This window comes from Callorhinus ursinus, unplaced genomic scaffold (genome assembly GCF_003265705.2).
Source record: "Callorhinus ursinus isolate GAN/ISIS: 27379988/994484 unplaced genomic scaffold, GSC_fseal_2.0 scaffold35, whole genome shotgun sequence".
NCBI classification, from domain to species: Eukaryota; Metazoa; Chordata; class Mammalia; order Carnivora; family Otariidae; genus Callorhinus; species Callorhinus ursinus.
The window spans coordinates 2,334,055-2,348,433 of NW_027397097.1; the positions used below are offsets into that span (position 1 = coordinate 2,334,055).

The following is a 14,379-nucleotide window of genomic DNA, read 5'->3' on the forward strand; positions in this document are numbered from 1 at the left end:
ATTTCTTCCTCTCTTTTCCAGACTGAACCCACAAGCAGGCAACGGAGGAAGCTATTTTATGCCAGTCCCATCTCTTACTTCTGCCCTTCCTTTAGGTCTCTGCTCAAACTTCATATTATCAGAGCCTTCTCTGACGATTTTATTTAAAATAGCAATTCTCTTTCCCACATCCTTCCTATCTTGCCTAATTTTTCTTCACAGTACTTACCATTTGACATACTGAAAATGTATTGTATTTAATGTCTTTCTCCAATAGAACATGAGCCCCACAAAACAGGGACTTTGTTTTTTTCTCTCTTACATTACTAGCACTCAGAACAATGTCTGGAACAAAAAGAGATGCTCAATAAATATTCCTTTGGTAAAAGGATCACTCCTGCCTTATTATTGTGGAGAAATTAATATAAGCTTTGGCGTGCAGGCAGACCTGGATTTCAATTTTAACTCTTGCATTTACTGTATGTGTGACCTTGGACAAACTTCCTTACCTTTTTCATTGTTAATTTCCTCATTGTTATCAAAGATAATATGATCTACCCTCAAGAGGATTGCTTGTATTAAATGAGATAATATGTAGACCACCACCGTCCCTGGCTTACATTAGGTCTTCCAGAAATGGCAGCTAGCATTGTTTTCCCTGCTATAGGGGTGCATTGGATTCCCTACTCTAAACTTCTTTTTAAGTTTTTATTTAAATTCCAGTTAACATACAGTGTAATATTAGTTTCAGATGTACAATATAGTGATTCAGCCACTCTATATATTACTCCGTGCTTATCACGGTAAGTATACTCTTAATACCCTTCACATATTTCACCCATCCCCCCACCCACCTCCCTTCTGGTAACCATCAGTTTGTTTTCTATAGTTAAGAGTCTGTTTCTTGGTTTGCCTTCCTCTCTCTTTTTTTCCCCTTTGTTCATTTGTTTTGTTTCTTAAATTCCACCTACGAGTGAAATCATATGGTATTTGTCTTTCTCTGACTTATTTCGCTCAACATAATACTCTCTAGCTCCATCCATGTTGTTGCAAATGGCAAGATTTCATTCTTAAAAATATGGAACACTTGGGCGCCTGGGTGGCTCAGTCGTTAAGCATCTGCCTTCAGCTCAGGTCGTGATCCCAGCGTCCTGGGATCAAGTCCCACATCGGGCTCCCTGCTCGGCGGGAAGACTGCCTCTCCCTCTCCCACTCCCCCTGCTTGTGTTCCTGCTCTTGCTCTCTGTCAAATAAATAAATAAATAAATCTTAAAAAATAACATGGAACACTTTAGAAATTTGCATGTCATTCTTGCCAGTGGTGATGCTAATCTTCTCTGTATCGTTCCAATTTTAGTATATGTGCTGCCAAAGCGAGCACTCTACTCTAAACTTGAGGGCAGAGATGGAGTTTCTCATTTCCGATCTTTAGTAAGGCACTCAGTAAATAGCTGTTAAATGGACGAATGACTTCTTAAATTACTCAATAGCAAAAGCATTTTGACCTTCCTATTTTAAGAGAGTCCCAGGACATCCTGTTTTATTAGACACTCTACTCAGGATAGCAGCTTCGCCCTCCCTGTATTCTTAGAATACTTGTGTTTCCCAACTTAGGGCTGATCTCAGCCAGAAGGGCGATCTCTGAGGACCCATTACCAGGTGGGTCACAAGATGGCGTCAGTGTGCGTCACTCAAGCCCTCCTACTGCAGGCGCTTTCCAGCACCTTTCAGTTTACTGCACAACTTGCTATCACTGGGTAATTCTCAGAGCACTTACCCATTGATTCCCTTATTTGATTTTCACAAATAACATTGGGGGTGGGGGTGGGGTCGAGGCAGGGTTGAATTAGAAGAAAACATAAAGTAATTAAATAAATAGAGTAGGGAAGTTTCTGGGTGTGACACAAAACTCAGAACCCACGATAGAAAAGACAGATATATTTGACTCTACAAAAAAATGATTCTGATAGTGAAATATACATAGTGAAAAATATACACAGTGAAAAAATGACAATATGGGGAAAAATATATTCACACCACAGTGATGAAGGGCTAAGTAATACAGAAAACTCCTACAAAATATGCAAAAGGTCTACCATACAAGAGACAAATGCACAAGGGCAATGCCTATGCTAGCTTATACTGTGCCTTTGTGCAAAGTAAAGAACGGGTCTCCCTGAGGATGAATTAGAAGAAGAACCTGCACAGTGTGTGTGACTAGGTGAGCAGGGCACTGCCGGATCTCACCCTTCCACTTCCATGAGCTGCATATCCAAACTTAGCAGCCTCAAGCGAAGGACTTGACCAAAGAGCTCACAAGAAAAAAAAAATACAAATTGTATTTAAACATATGAAAATATGCTCAACTACACCCATGATAAGAGACGTACAAATTAAAGCTTTATTGATCCATATCTTATACCATAAACAAAAATCATCTCAAAATGGATTATAGACATAAATGCAAAACCTAAACTCTAAAACTTCTAGAAGAAAACATGAAGAAAATCTTCCTGATGTTCAGTGAGGCAAAGATTTCTAAGATATAATACCAAAACCATAATCCATTTAAAAAAAAAAGGTAAAATTTGACTTTGTCAAAATTAAAAATTTTGCTCCTCAAAAGTCACTGTTAAGAGAATTAACAGAGGGGTGCCTGGGTGGCTCAGTTGGTTAAGTGGCTGACTCTGGATTTCAGCTCAGGTCATGGTCTCAGGGTCCTGGGATCTAGTGTCATCAGTCTCCATGCTCAGCAGGGAGAGAGAGTGAACAGAGAAACCACAAAGGGGAGAAAATATTTGTAAATTATGCATCCACTAAAAGACTTGTACCAGAATATAAAAAGGATTCTCAAAACTCAATACAGTAATAAGAAAATGATCCTATTTTTAAAATGGGAAAAATATTTGAATAGACACTTCACCAAAGTGAAATAAAATAAATACATGAAAAGACCCTCAATACCATTCCCATGATTCATTAGGAAAATGAAAATAAAAAATTACCATTACATATCTATTAAAATGTCTAAAATTAAAAAGACTGACCCTGGGCGCCTGGGTGGTTCAGATGGTTAAGTGTCTGCCTTCAACTCAGGTCATGATCCCAGGGTCCTGGGATCAAGTCCCGCATCCGGCTCCCTGCTCCTCGGGAGCCTGCTTTGCCCCCTGCCTCTCTCTCTCTCTCTGTCTCTCATTAATAAATAAATAAAGGGCGGCTGGGTGGCTCAGTTGGTTAAGCAACTGCCTTCGGCTCGGGTCATGGCCCCGGAGTCCTGGGATCGAGTCCCGCATCGGGCTCCCGGCTCGGCGGGGAGCCTGCTTCTCCCTCTGACCTTCTCCCCTCTCATGCTGTTTCTCTCTCTCTCAAATAAATAAATAAAATCTTTTCTAAATAAATAAATAAATAAAATCTTTTAAAAAATAAAAATAAAAAGACTGACCCTACCAAATATTGGTGAGAATTTAGTGCAGCTGGAACACTCACATGCTGCTAATAGTAATGTAAAATGGTAGAATTTCTTTGGAAAACAGTTTGGCGATTTCCTTAAAAGTTAAATATACATCTACCATATGATCCAGCCATTCTACTTCTAGGTATTTACCCAAGAGAAAGAGAAACCTATGTCCATACAAAGACTTGGTCATGAATATTTTATTCGTGATAGTTAAAAGCTGGAAACAACTGGGACCTGGCTGGCTCAGTTGGAGGAGCGTGCGACTCTTGATCTCAGGGTTGTGAGTTCGAGCCACACATTGGCTGTAGAGATTACTTAAAAAATAAAATCTTTAAAAAAAAAAATCTTTAAAACAACAACAAAACCAGGTGATTATTTAAAAAACATCTGCTACAAGCAAAAAGAAACAACCTAAATGTCTACTGAAACAAGAATACATAAAGAAATTGTAGTGGATCCATACAGTGGAATACTCTTAGCAATAAAAAGGAATCAACTATTGATAGATGCAATGACATGGATAAATCTCAAAATAATTATGTTGAGTGAAAGAAGTGAGATTAAGAAAAAAGACTGCAGGGCACCTGGGTGGCTCCATAGGTTAAGCGGCTGCCTTTGGTTCAGGTCATAATCCTGGGGTCCTGGGATCGGGCCCAAGTCAGGCTCCCTGCTTAGCGGGGAGTCTACTTCTCCCTCTTCCTCTGCAGCTCCCCTTGCTTGTTCTCTATCTCTCACTCTCTCTTTCTCTGTCAAAGAAATAAAATCTTTAAAAAGAGAGAAAGAAAGAAAAAGAAAGAAAGAAAAGAAAAAGAAAGGAAGAAAGAAAAAAGATTGCATGCTATATTATCCCATTTATATAAGATTCTAGAAAATAAAATCTAATTTATAGTAACACAAAGCAGACCGGCAGTGGTTATATGGGGAAGGGTGGGAAGGAAGTTGTGGGGGGAGGGGGATTACAAAAGGATACAAGGAAACCTTTGGGATGATGGCTATGTTCGTTATATTGGTTGTGGTGATGGTTCACAAGGGCACAAATGTCAAAACGGATCAAATTTATACTTTAAACATGTGCAGTTTATTGCATGTCAAATACACTTCAACAAAGTGTTTTTTTGTGTTTTGTTTTTTTATTTGACAGAGAGACAGAAAGCACAGGTAGGCAGAGGGGCAGGGAGAAGCAGGCTTTCTGCTGAGCAGGAAGCCAGATGCAGGGCTCGATCCCAGGATCCTGGGATCATGACCCGAGCCGAAGGCAGTCGCTTAACCGACTGAGCCACCCAGGCGCCCCAACAAAGTGTTCTTAAAAACTGTAAGATAAGGGTACCTGGGTGGCTCAGTCGGTTAAGCGTCAGACTCTTGATTTCGGGTCAGGTCATGATCTCAGGGTGGTGGGATCAAGCCCCACACTCAGAGCACAGAGCCTGCCTAAGGAGTCTCTCTCTCTACCACCCCCACCCCCAGTGCTCTCACTCATACACTCTCTAATAAATAAAATAAAAATTACAAAATAGAATAAAAACTATAACATAAGGGAACCTGACTAGCTCCGTCGGTGGAGCATGCAACTCTTGATCTCAGGGTTATGAGTTCAAGCCCCATGTTGGGTGTAGAGATTACTTAAAAAAAAAACAAAACTATAAGATATGGTTTACCTATCAGATTGGCAAATATATACTTTAAATATATTTTAAGCATATATATTAAGTATATATGTATAGTTAAGTATATTATATATATAATATTTGTGGCAAGTTTGTGAAGAAAAAGACACATTGTTGGTAGGAATATACAACCTCAACAAAGGGCTAGCTAGCTTCCTGACAATATCAAACATTGGAATTTAAAGTGTAGATAGACTTGCCATGTGTAAAATGAGGAATGATTTGGGCTATTTGTAATAGCAAGAGGCAAGAGAAATACCCCAAACATTTCTCTTTGGAAACAGGCTGAATATCCATCAATAGGAGTTTGATTAAATACATTAAGGTACAGCTAAACTATGGAATATTATTTTTTTAATGGAGTAAAGCCTAGCTCTTTTAATATAGAACACTCTGAGGTATTTTAAGTAGAAAAAAAATCAAGGCACTGAACAGTTGTATACAACCTTTGGTGTTATTTAAAAACTAGATATATACATTTATGTGCTTAAATACTTAGGAGATCTCTGGAAGGGTAATAAAAGCAGTTGCCCTTGGGGTGGACGAAATCGAGCTGGAGGATAAGGGAGAGAAGTAGAGAGGGAAGGAGGGGTTACTTTCCATTGTACACACTTCTGAATTTTATACCATGTGCGTATACTGCCTATTCAATTAAATCAACCAACCAATCAAATATTCACTTTAAATTAACTTCCAGTGTCAGGTAGTGGGAGTGCGTTTAGTTTCAGACTGCCACATTATCTCTTATGTGGAAACACTGACATCTTGTGGACTTCTAAGATAGTGCTGCTAAATATTAAAATCAGGAAGCGTTTTCACCATTCCGCTCCTCCCTCCCTTCCTTCCTCCCTCCCTTGCTCAGGCTCAGTCTCTTCCTTCCTTCCTTCCTCCTTCCTTCCTTAATGCTTGTTTCTGCAGCCTTGCTACTAGGGAGGAGCAAAGGAAGGCTTTGGAGATCATAAAGTGATCATTCAGGTCTTAGAAGAACTCTCCACTCTGGTTTTTGCTGATTCTGGTCATGTTGATAAGGTTAATAGAGGAGAATGACTGGGCATCAGAGCCTCTCCCTCCCTCCAGCTCAGCGTGGCCAGGGTGGTGCCTGGGGCGGTGGGGGGAGCCTCAGCACTGAACACCCTGTCTCTGGGTGGCGGCCCTCCCTCCCTCTATGCACGTGCAAATCAGTGTGTATGTGTGTGTGTGTGTTTACTGATGGTTAAGATGAGCAAGACTCTACTTTGGGTGCTTATATGTTCTTGCTTAATTCCGACGACAGTCCTGTGAGGACGATATTATCTCCATTTTACAGTGAAGAAAACCAAAGTGTGGGAGGGGTGATTACACCAGCGTCACCCAGCTTGTAAATGGCAAAATTGGGTCTCGAATGGCCTGAATCCAAAGCCCAGACTCTTTTTTTTTTTTTAAGATTTTTTAATTTATTTATTTGACAGAGAGAGAGAGAGAGCGAGAGAGGGAACACAAGCAGGGGGAGTGGGAGAGGGAGAAGCAGGCTTCCCACTGAGCAGGGAGCCTGATGCGGGGCTTGAACCCAGGACCCTGGGATCATGACCTGAGCTGAAGGCAGACGCTTAACGACTGAGCCACCCAGGCGCCCCAAGGCCCAGACTCTTAATCAATCACTCCAAAAAAACCCCAGCTCACAGGAAATAAGAGACGCACATGTAATAGACACTTCTGAAGTGTACCTGAGGTTCAGAGGAAGAAGAAGAACCCAAAGGATCGTCAACACGGTGCTGAGTCAATAGGACACATTCGGAGCTGAGGCACGAGGGGGTACTCCCTACTCCCACATAACTGAACCAAACGCACAGCACATGAAAGCGAGGAGGAAAATCTCCCAGCAGGAAGGAATTCCCCGATGCTTGCTCTAGGGCCTGCCCCTCCTTGAGAGCTGGTGGAATGCGCACCACCGCTTCTCCCAGCTTGAAGGGGCTCTGATCTCTCTGACAGGCACAGTGCAAACCCCTTCTCATTTATCCGACATTCTTCAATACATAACCAGAAAACTGACAGAAGAACAAAATCTTAAAAAGGCAAAGGAACAGATGAAATTCTAGAGCACATATTTTTGACAGTAAGGAGGGTGAACTTGGCTGCCCCTTGCCCCAATCTCATGTTTGTCTTGTGTGGGTGGTGGAGCAAGCTCCTGTATCTCCTGTCACAAGATGGCTTCTCTGGAAGCAGAAGCAGGAGATGGAGTTTGGGGTACCAGATGATTACCAGGGAATGTGAAAAACAAGACAACAGGCCCAAAACAAAGTTGTTTATGCTAAGCCTACATCACCAAACTGAGATTTAACTTAATCACAGTTTTGGCTCCCCAAAAATGGAATCTTAAATCAGCCCAACAGGAAATCGCCCGAGGAACCTGCCAGATGAATCAGGGGTCTTGGAACTCCATCTCCTATTGAAAGTACCCTTGCAGTAACCAATCTGTTTTCTTGCCTAGTGTAACTTCCTTGTTCCTGCTCCCTTCTGCCTTTAAGTCTCCCATTTTGTACAGTTTCTCAGAGCTCCTTTCTACATGCTAGATTGGATGCTGCCTGATGCATGGATTGTTGAATAATGCCAATAAGATCTTAAAAACTTAGTCTGCTGAATTTTGTTTTTTCACAGGATCTACATCTGTAAAGATAGGGGGGTGGGAAGAGGGAGCAGGGTTAGGCAGAGGAGGAAACTGAACTGCTCCACAGACCTGCCCAAGTCTTGGCCAACCTGGAGTTACTCTGGAATATTGCCTGTCACTCTCCTGTATCCGTCTGGAATGGCTCTGTGGGTCACTGGGAAGGGCTGCTGAGGCAGATCCTGAAAAAGCGAGCCGACAGCTGCATCTGCCTGCTGACTCTGTTCTCTGCATCTGGGCAGCAAGTCCTTCCTTGAAGGGGGACCTGAGCAGTCTATCTCCGTGACTACCAACACGCATAACATTACTCATTCACGTGTTGATCCAGCTGCTGGGCAGACTGCTGGAGAGCAGGACGGGGTAAGAGATGGAGCAGAAGTGAATCCTGTCCTGAGTTTCGTGGAGGAATCGGATACTTATGGAGCAGGGTGGTAGATCCAGAGAGCCAAGAATGCCTAGACAAGGGTCACTGCTCTAGCTGGGGTGACCTCTGCTAGGGCTCCTTCTCAGTTGAGCTTTTTAAGGTGTCCACATCCTGTTCTCCAACCACACCCGTGCCATCTGTGTCCTCCTGTTCCGCTGCAACTGCTCTTCCTGAGAATACCTTCCCATCCATCTCTCTCCCCAGTGGCAGTCTGTGTGTAGTCTTCATATCTGAGTGTTCTGATGGTTGTAGTGTTTCCATAACCTCCTTGAGTCAGAAGGCGCGGAATGGTCTCTCTTGAGCTAGCTGCAAAGAGCCAGAGGTGTAAGAGGGCAGATGGAGAGGGATTTGGGAGCAGGGAAGGGGGAGCCTAGGTAGGAGGGGTCTTGGAGCCCTGGAGAACAAGCTGCATTTGGGAAGCGAGATTTTGAAATACTGCACTGCCTTGTTCTCCAGAGCTCCAAGGCCCCTCTTACCTGCCTTCCCACTCTCCTGCTCCAAATTCTCTCTCCATCTGCCCTCTTACACCTCTGGCTCTTTACAGCTAGTTGCAACTCATGGGACTGTAGCTTGTCTCAGTAATCCTTGTATATTATATCTTTCACAGAGGTTGCAGCCGGCTACCATCTTTAACAGAATGGATTTAATGTGGAATACAAGGGGGTCTCGGCGGTGCAAGGAGTAACTGTATCAGAGCCTATGGTGTCCTGTGTCATATCTCCTTTGCTTACCTCTGATTTTAGCCATTCTTTGTGATTGCAAACTCATCTAGTGCTGACAGCATCCCCCCCTCAGGCAGGAGTCTGTTTGCATTGTCACTTAATGTTTCAGTTTCTGATATTTAGTCTCTGCCAGAACCCAGGGGCAAGTTAAGATTTGCTTTTCAAATGGACAACAACCAGCAGAAAAGGGTATGGTTTTACTTCAATCCCCTAAGGGTCTGCACTGTGATTATCTTATCAGGGTTTTGGCAGAGGCTGGTTCTCCCTTTTGTTAACACTTCCCATACCGTTGGGCCTGCTGGGTCTCAAGACCCAAGCAGCAGGGCAGCTTGAACAACTTATGCCTGCTGCCAAGCCTTTTCTGGCCCCAGGCCCCACTCAAAACTGACAGTCTTGTGGATTACTTGGTAAATGAGTTGGAGCAGCACGCTCCAATGTAGTACATATGTTGCCTCCAAAATCCAAACAGGCTTATCACCAAGCTCTGTGCCTCTTTAGTGAAGGTGGTCAATTCAAGATGAAGCAACCTGCCTCTCATTTATTTATTTTTAAAGATTTTATTTATGGGGCGCCTGGGTGGCTCAGTCGTTAAGCTTCTGCCTTCGGCTCAGGTCATGATCCTGGGGTCCTGGGATCGAGTCCCACATCGGGCTCCCTGCTCGGCGGGAAGCCTGCTTCTCCCTTTTCCACTCTCCCTGCTTGTGTTGCTGCTCTCGCTATCTGTCAAATAAATAAATAAAATCTTTAAAAAATAAATAAAAATAAAGATTTTATTTATTTGTCAGAGAGAGAGAGAGAGAGAGAGCACGCACAGCAGGGGGAGCAGCAGGTAGAGGGAGAAGCAGGCTCCCCGCTGAGCAGGGAGCCCGATGTGGGACTCGATCCCAGGACCCCAGGATCATGACCTGAGCCGAAGGCAGACACTTAACCAACTGAGCCACCCAGGCATCCCCTGCACCTCATTTTAATAGCTATAGTTCAACATGCCTCAGGCAACTGGATCCCTAGAAACTTCATCCACGGGTCAGGTCCCTGAATTTTCATAGAGTTGATCGCCTATCCTCTGGAAGGTCCAATTAGCATAATATCATCAATGTAATGGACGAGCGTGATGATCTGTGGGTTATCAACATGATCGAGGCCTCCTCTGGCTATATTATTCCAGAAAGCCAGAAGTTGACATAGCCATGAGGAAAAAATAGTGAAGTAATACAGCTGTCATGCCACATTGGAGGCAGATTGCTTTGGGGCTGAAAAGAGCTATAGAGATTAGCTCCAATAAAGATACCACATCCAGGTTGCAGCTGTAATTGGATTCACTAGCTGATTATGTTTATAATAATCCATAGTCACTCTCCAGAATCCATCAAACTTTTGCATCTGCCGAAAGGACAAATTAGATGGGATTGTGGTAGGAATAACTACTCTGTATCTTTCAAGCTCTGTTGGTGGCGCTAATCCTTGCAATTTCCTTGGGAATGCAATACTATAATGACGCCAAGGAGGAAGGTGGTTTTGTCTCCTCTATAGGTAGAATATATAGGTCTGGGCAACTACAGGTGGTTAAAGTAGAATTGTCCCTGATCACCATTATTCCCAATGACCCACTTGTAGAATTCATGTTTCCTGTTCCGTTACCTTAGGCCCTGAGAAGTTCCTATTCCTGTTTGTGTGTGTACTGGTGCGTGCTTCTACCAGGTAACTGGAGGCTATGACCATGGTTTGCTCACTCTGGGCTCCTCATGCCAATGGACCAGCAAAGATGTTTCTATAGTGGCAGGGGAGGTCAACCCTGATTCACATGAATAGCAAGGGTTGCCATTTCATAATGGGTAAAGAGCATGTCTGCAATTCAGGGGATTCACTGGGGCAAGTCTGGCTGTTTCTCTGCCCAGTGATTACTCTGGATGGGTAACTGCCACCATCACCTGGCAAGAGCAAGGTGAGGGAGCTGAAGGTCTGGATCATCCCACCAGGCAAGTAATCCAGATCAGCCAAAGTGCTGGTTGAGAGTGAGGGAAACCTGGAATGGTTGTTAGAGCAGGAAGATGATGAATATCAATTATGGCCCTGGGACCAGCTGTAATAAAGGGATTTAACTTGGTCTTATCGTCCCTTTTTAAAGAGATGCAACTGGACGTCAGCTTGAAAAATTGGATTTACACTTCTCTCTTGGGGAAAAAAGTGACAGCATCATTTTTCCTCATACAAGCTCCAGATATAAATGGGTAAGAACAGACCTAAGTGGCATAACAGATGGATGGTACAAGATCCCGTCTATTTAACCCAGATGTGCTCAGCCTGACTTACCCAGTCCTCTCCCCAGGACCTAAGCCACTTGCCATATTTTCCAGCCAGACTGGCCCCAGGGATGGCTTATTTCATTCCAGTGGTCATGGCCCTGACCACTGTTATCTCCCAGCTCTGGTTGCCTCAGGCTCCCCTTGGGGTTCAGGACCAGGGAGGGGTCAGCATGACTTCTGTCACATCCACTGCCATGGGAGCCAGAGCAGCTCCCGCACCTGGTCTGACCCGACCGGACCCTTGGGTGCTCTGGCTTCCCCACTGAATGCCCAGAGTGGTCAAATATGCAACCTGCAGATCGTAAGGAATTACTGTCCCATGGGGAGGATTTTGGCCAATGAGGGAAGGCACCCACAGATAAATGGCTTCCTTTTCCTCCCCCGATAGATTGTTTTTAGTTGCTGTGGTTCCATATGGCTTCTCTGGAAGGCTCCTGTAAGCCATCCCTGTTTAGCATGCCTGGAAAGATGGTGCCAGCTCAGTATAGCACCACCTTTTAAGTGTTCTCTTGACTTCTCTACCTGATTATTCCATTTTCCTCACTCTTGTGTCTTTCCAAGAAAAGCATCAACACATGTTTTGCCTCAAGCCGGCTCTGTGCTCTAGAAAATCTGGGTTAGGAAAGAGGTGTAGTCAGAGAATGGAATACCTAAAACTGAAATTGTGGTGAGACTGAAGTCCTTATAAGGACAAGGTCTAGAATACAACCATGGAAGAGAATGGCTTAGACAGAATGGAAGACAAGTTCACAGAGAAGAGAATATCAAGGAACTTAAGAGTCAAGGATACTGGAATAATCATTAATGTGGATATGGAAATCTCCAAGAATGATGCTGGAGCGTTGGAGAGAGTGACCCAGGGGCTAAAATCTTCTAAGCATGGGGAGGAGGGCAGAGATGCCTGCATACAGAGGAGTTGTGGATAGTCTAGTCGCTTCATATTATGGAAGAGAGGGTATTTGGGATTAGCAGTGAGGAACGAGGAGAACATATAACTCACCTCTAGCCCAGTGATACGAGGGCCGTAGAATAGCAACCACCTCTTGAGAGGATTTCAAAGAAAGCAAGATCTTCAGACCAAAATTACACTGCAGAGCAAGAAGATGAAGAGAACATTCATAAAAGAGGGCAAGGATGCAGAATATTCTGCTGCTGAGTGGCCCTGAGCTCCAAGGGCACAGTGAGGGTTTTTGGGAGATGAGGAGTTATGGCAGATGGGGTCAGAAAAGGCAATGTCACCCAGGGAGAGGACCTGGGAATGAGGATGATTTGGAGGCTGCCTGCACAAGATAAGGGGACTGGTGAGAGCCATCCTGATGAGCCCAAGGCAGAGAGTGGTGGAGCAGCTGGGAAGGAGGGAGGAGGAAGGAGAGCAGCTCCTGTGCAGAGTATGCATCTCTGGGCCTGCTGCAGGAAATGGGCAGCCCCGCAGGCTTGGGAGATGGGGCCTGCTCTGAAAGCACGAGTTGCCCACCCCCCCACCCCCGGCCCCGCCGGACTTCTGTGGGTAGGGAGGCCTCTAGGAGAACAGAGTGTCCTCCCTCCCTGGCTGAGTGGGCCTACTAGCCCCCTGCCGGTCATAGTGATATAAATTCTGGTTGCAAGGGACTGCACATGCTGACGTGGGCCGACCGGTCTGTTTTTTGTCCTTTAGTTCTGCATTCTGGCAAGGGACTGTTTCCCTTTGCTGGCATTTGCTGGATGCCTGCTTATTCCTAAGACACCTTCCTATCCTTTTCATTCCTTCCCCTATTTTACATAATTCTTTTATCTTTATCTTCTTATGAAAAGGAGTCTATTTTTAATTTCTCAACATTTCTCTCATAACCTACCATTCTTTTCCTGTAACGGACTCCTTCTCTTACCTTAACTGACTTCGTGTATTTTGAGCGTGCTCAGCCTTACTCGGCTAGCCCAGACTGTTTCTCACATGCCCAGCAACATACAAACTTCCCTCCTCCTGCTGGCCAACTGTTCACAAGGACTTGGTGACCCGTATACAATAATCTGAACGTACTGATTGTGCATTAGATTTCTTTTAACTAACCTTGCTACGTCTAATGCAGAATTCCTCTATGCTCAACAAGTTCTCACCCAGTATTTTCCCACCTTTTACTTATATTTTTCCATCTTCTACAGCAGTCCCCTCATCTTCTATAAACCTCCCCCCCGCCACCCTCTACAAGCACCCTCCTCCCATGTTTACCCTGTGTCTTTCCAGGATTTCTTTTCTCCTCAAACCTACTCCTATCGTTTATATTCTGGAGTCTGACCAAAATACCAGTGCATGACTCATACAGTTTGGGATGGCCAATATGAAATTTTAAATCAATAAAATTGCAAACTACTGTGCACGTTACTACCACCTTTCCATTCCTTTTGTGAAAGCTTCCTCTTTTAGGATTTTTGTGAATTCACAGTTCTTTTAACAGACTTACTAGCTCTGATTCACTGGGGTGTTTCCCTCTCTGGGGTTCATTCATGTAGGTCACTCTTTGACCACCCACAGCCCTGTTTTTGTTAGTTTTCTTTTTTTTAAGTTTCATTCATTATTTTATTTTTTTTTAGTAATCTCTCCACCTCAACATGGGGCTTGAATTCACAACCCTGAGATCAAGAGTCACATGCTGTTCAGACTGAGCCAGCCAGGTGCCCCTCACAGCTGTTTTTAAGCTGGTCTTTCAGACCTTGTCAGTTCTGCCCAGGTTATCTCTGAATGCATCCTTGTTTTCTTGAATAAATGACAGGATGCTACAGGCTGTTTGAAATGCTTCCTACCTCAAGAGATGGAAACAGTTTGTTTCTTTCCCAGAATCTTAGCCTTTCTTCCAGGAGAAAAGTATCAAGAGTCAAAATTTAGCTAGTGCCCCTCATCATTAGAGAGAGGAAGGCTTCTTGATGCTAGAGTATTCTCAGGCCACTTTCTCGCCATAGGAAGAGTTTTCTTTTCCTATTGGCTTTTTACCCCCCTATTTTGTAAGGAGTTATGAGTATATCATATCATGTCTCCAAGTTACCTTAACCAAAGTTCTTGTTACTTTTCTCTATTTTTTTGAGAGATACAGAGCAAGCCGGGAGAGGGAGGGGGAGAGGGGGAGAGGGAGAATCTCAAGCAGACTCCCACTGAGCGTGGAGCCCAGTGCAGGGCTTGATCTCACGACCCTGAGATCATGACCTGAGCCGAAATCA

The 14,379-nt window shown here is 44.1% G+C and overlaps 1 non-coding gene across 1 annotated transcript; it reads right to left on the bottom strand.

The window, feature by feature from the left end:
- Positions 1 to 1,254: 1,254 nt before the first annotated feature.
- Positions 1,255 to 1,360, bottom strand: LOC112806378 (U6 spliceosomal RNA). Its single transcript, XR_003203845.1, has one exon. It is a non-coding gene; the product is annotated as a U6 spliceosomal RNA (small nuclear RNA).
- Between the last annotated feature and the right edge of the window lie 13,019 nt (positions 1,361 to 14,379).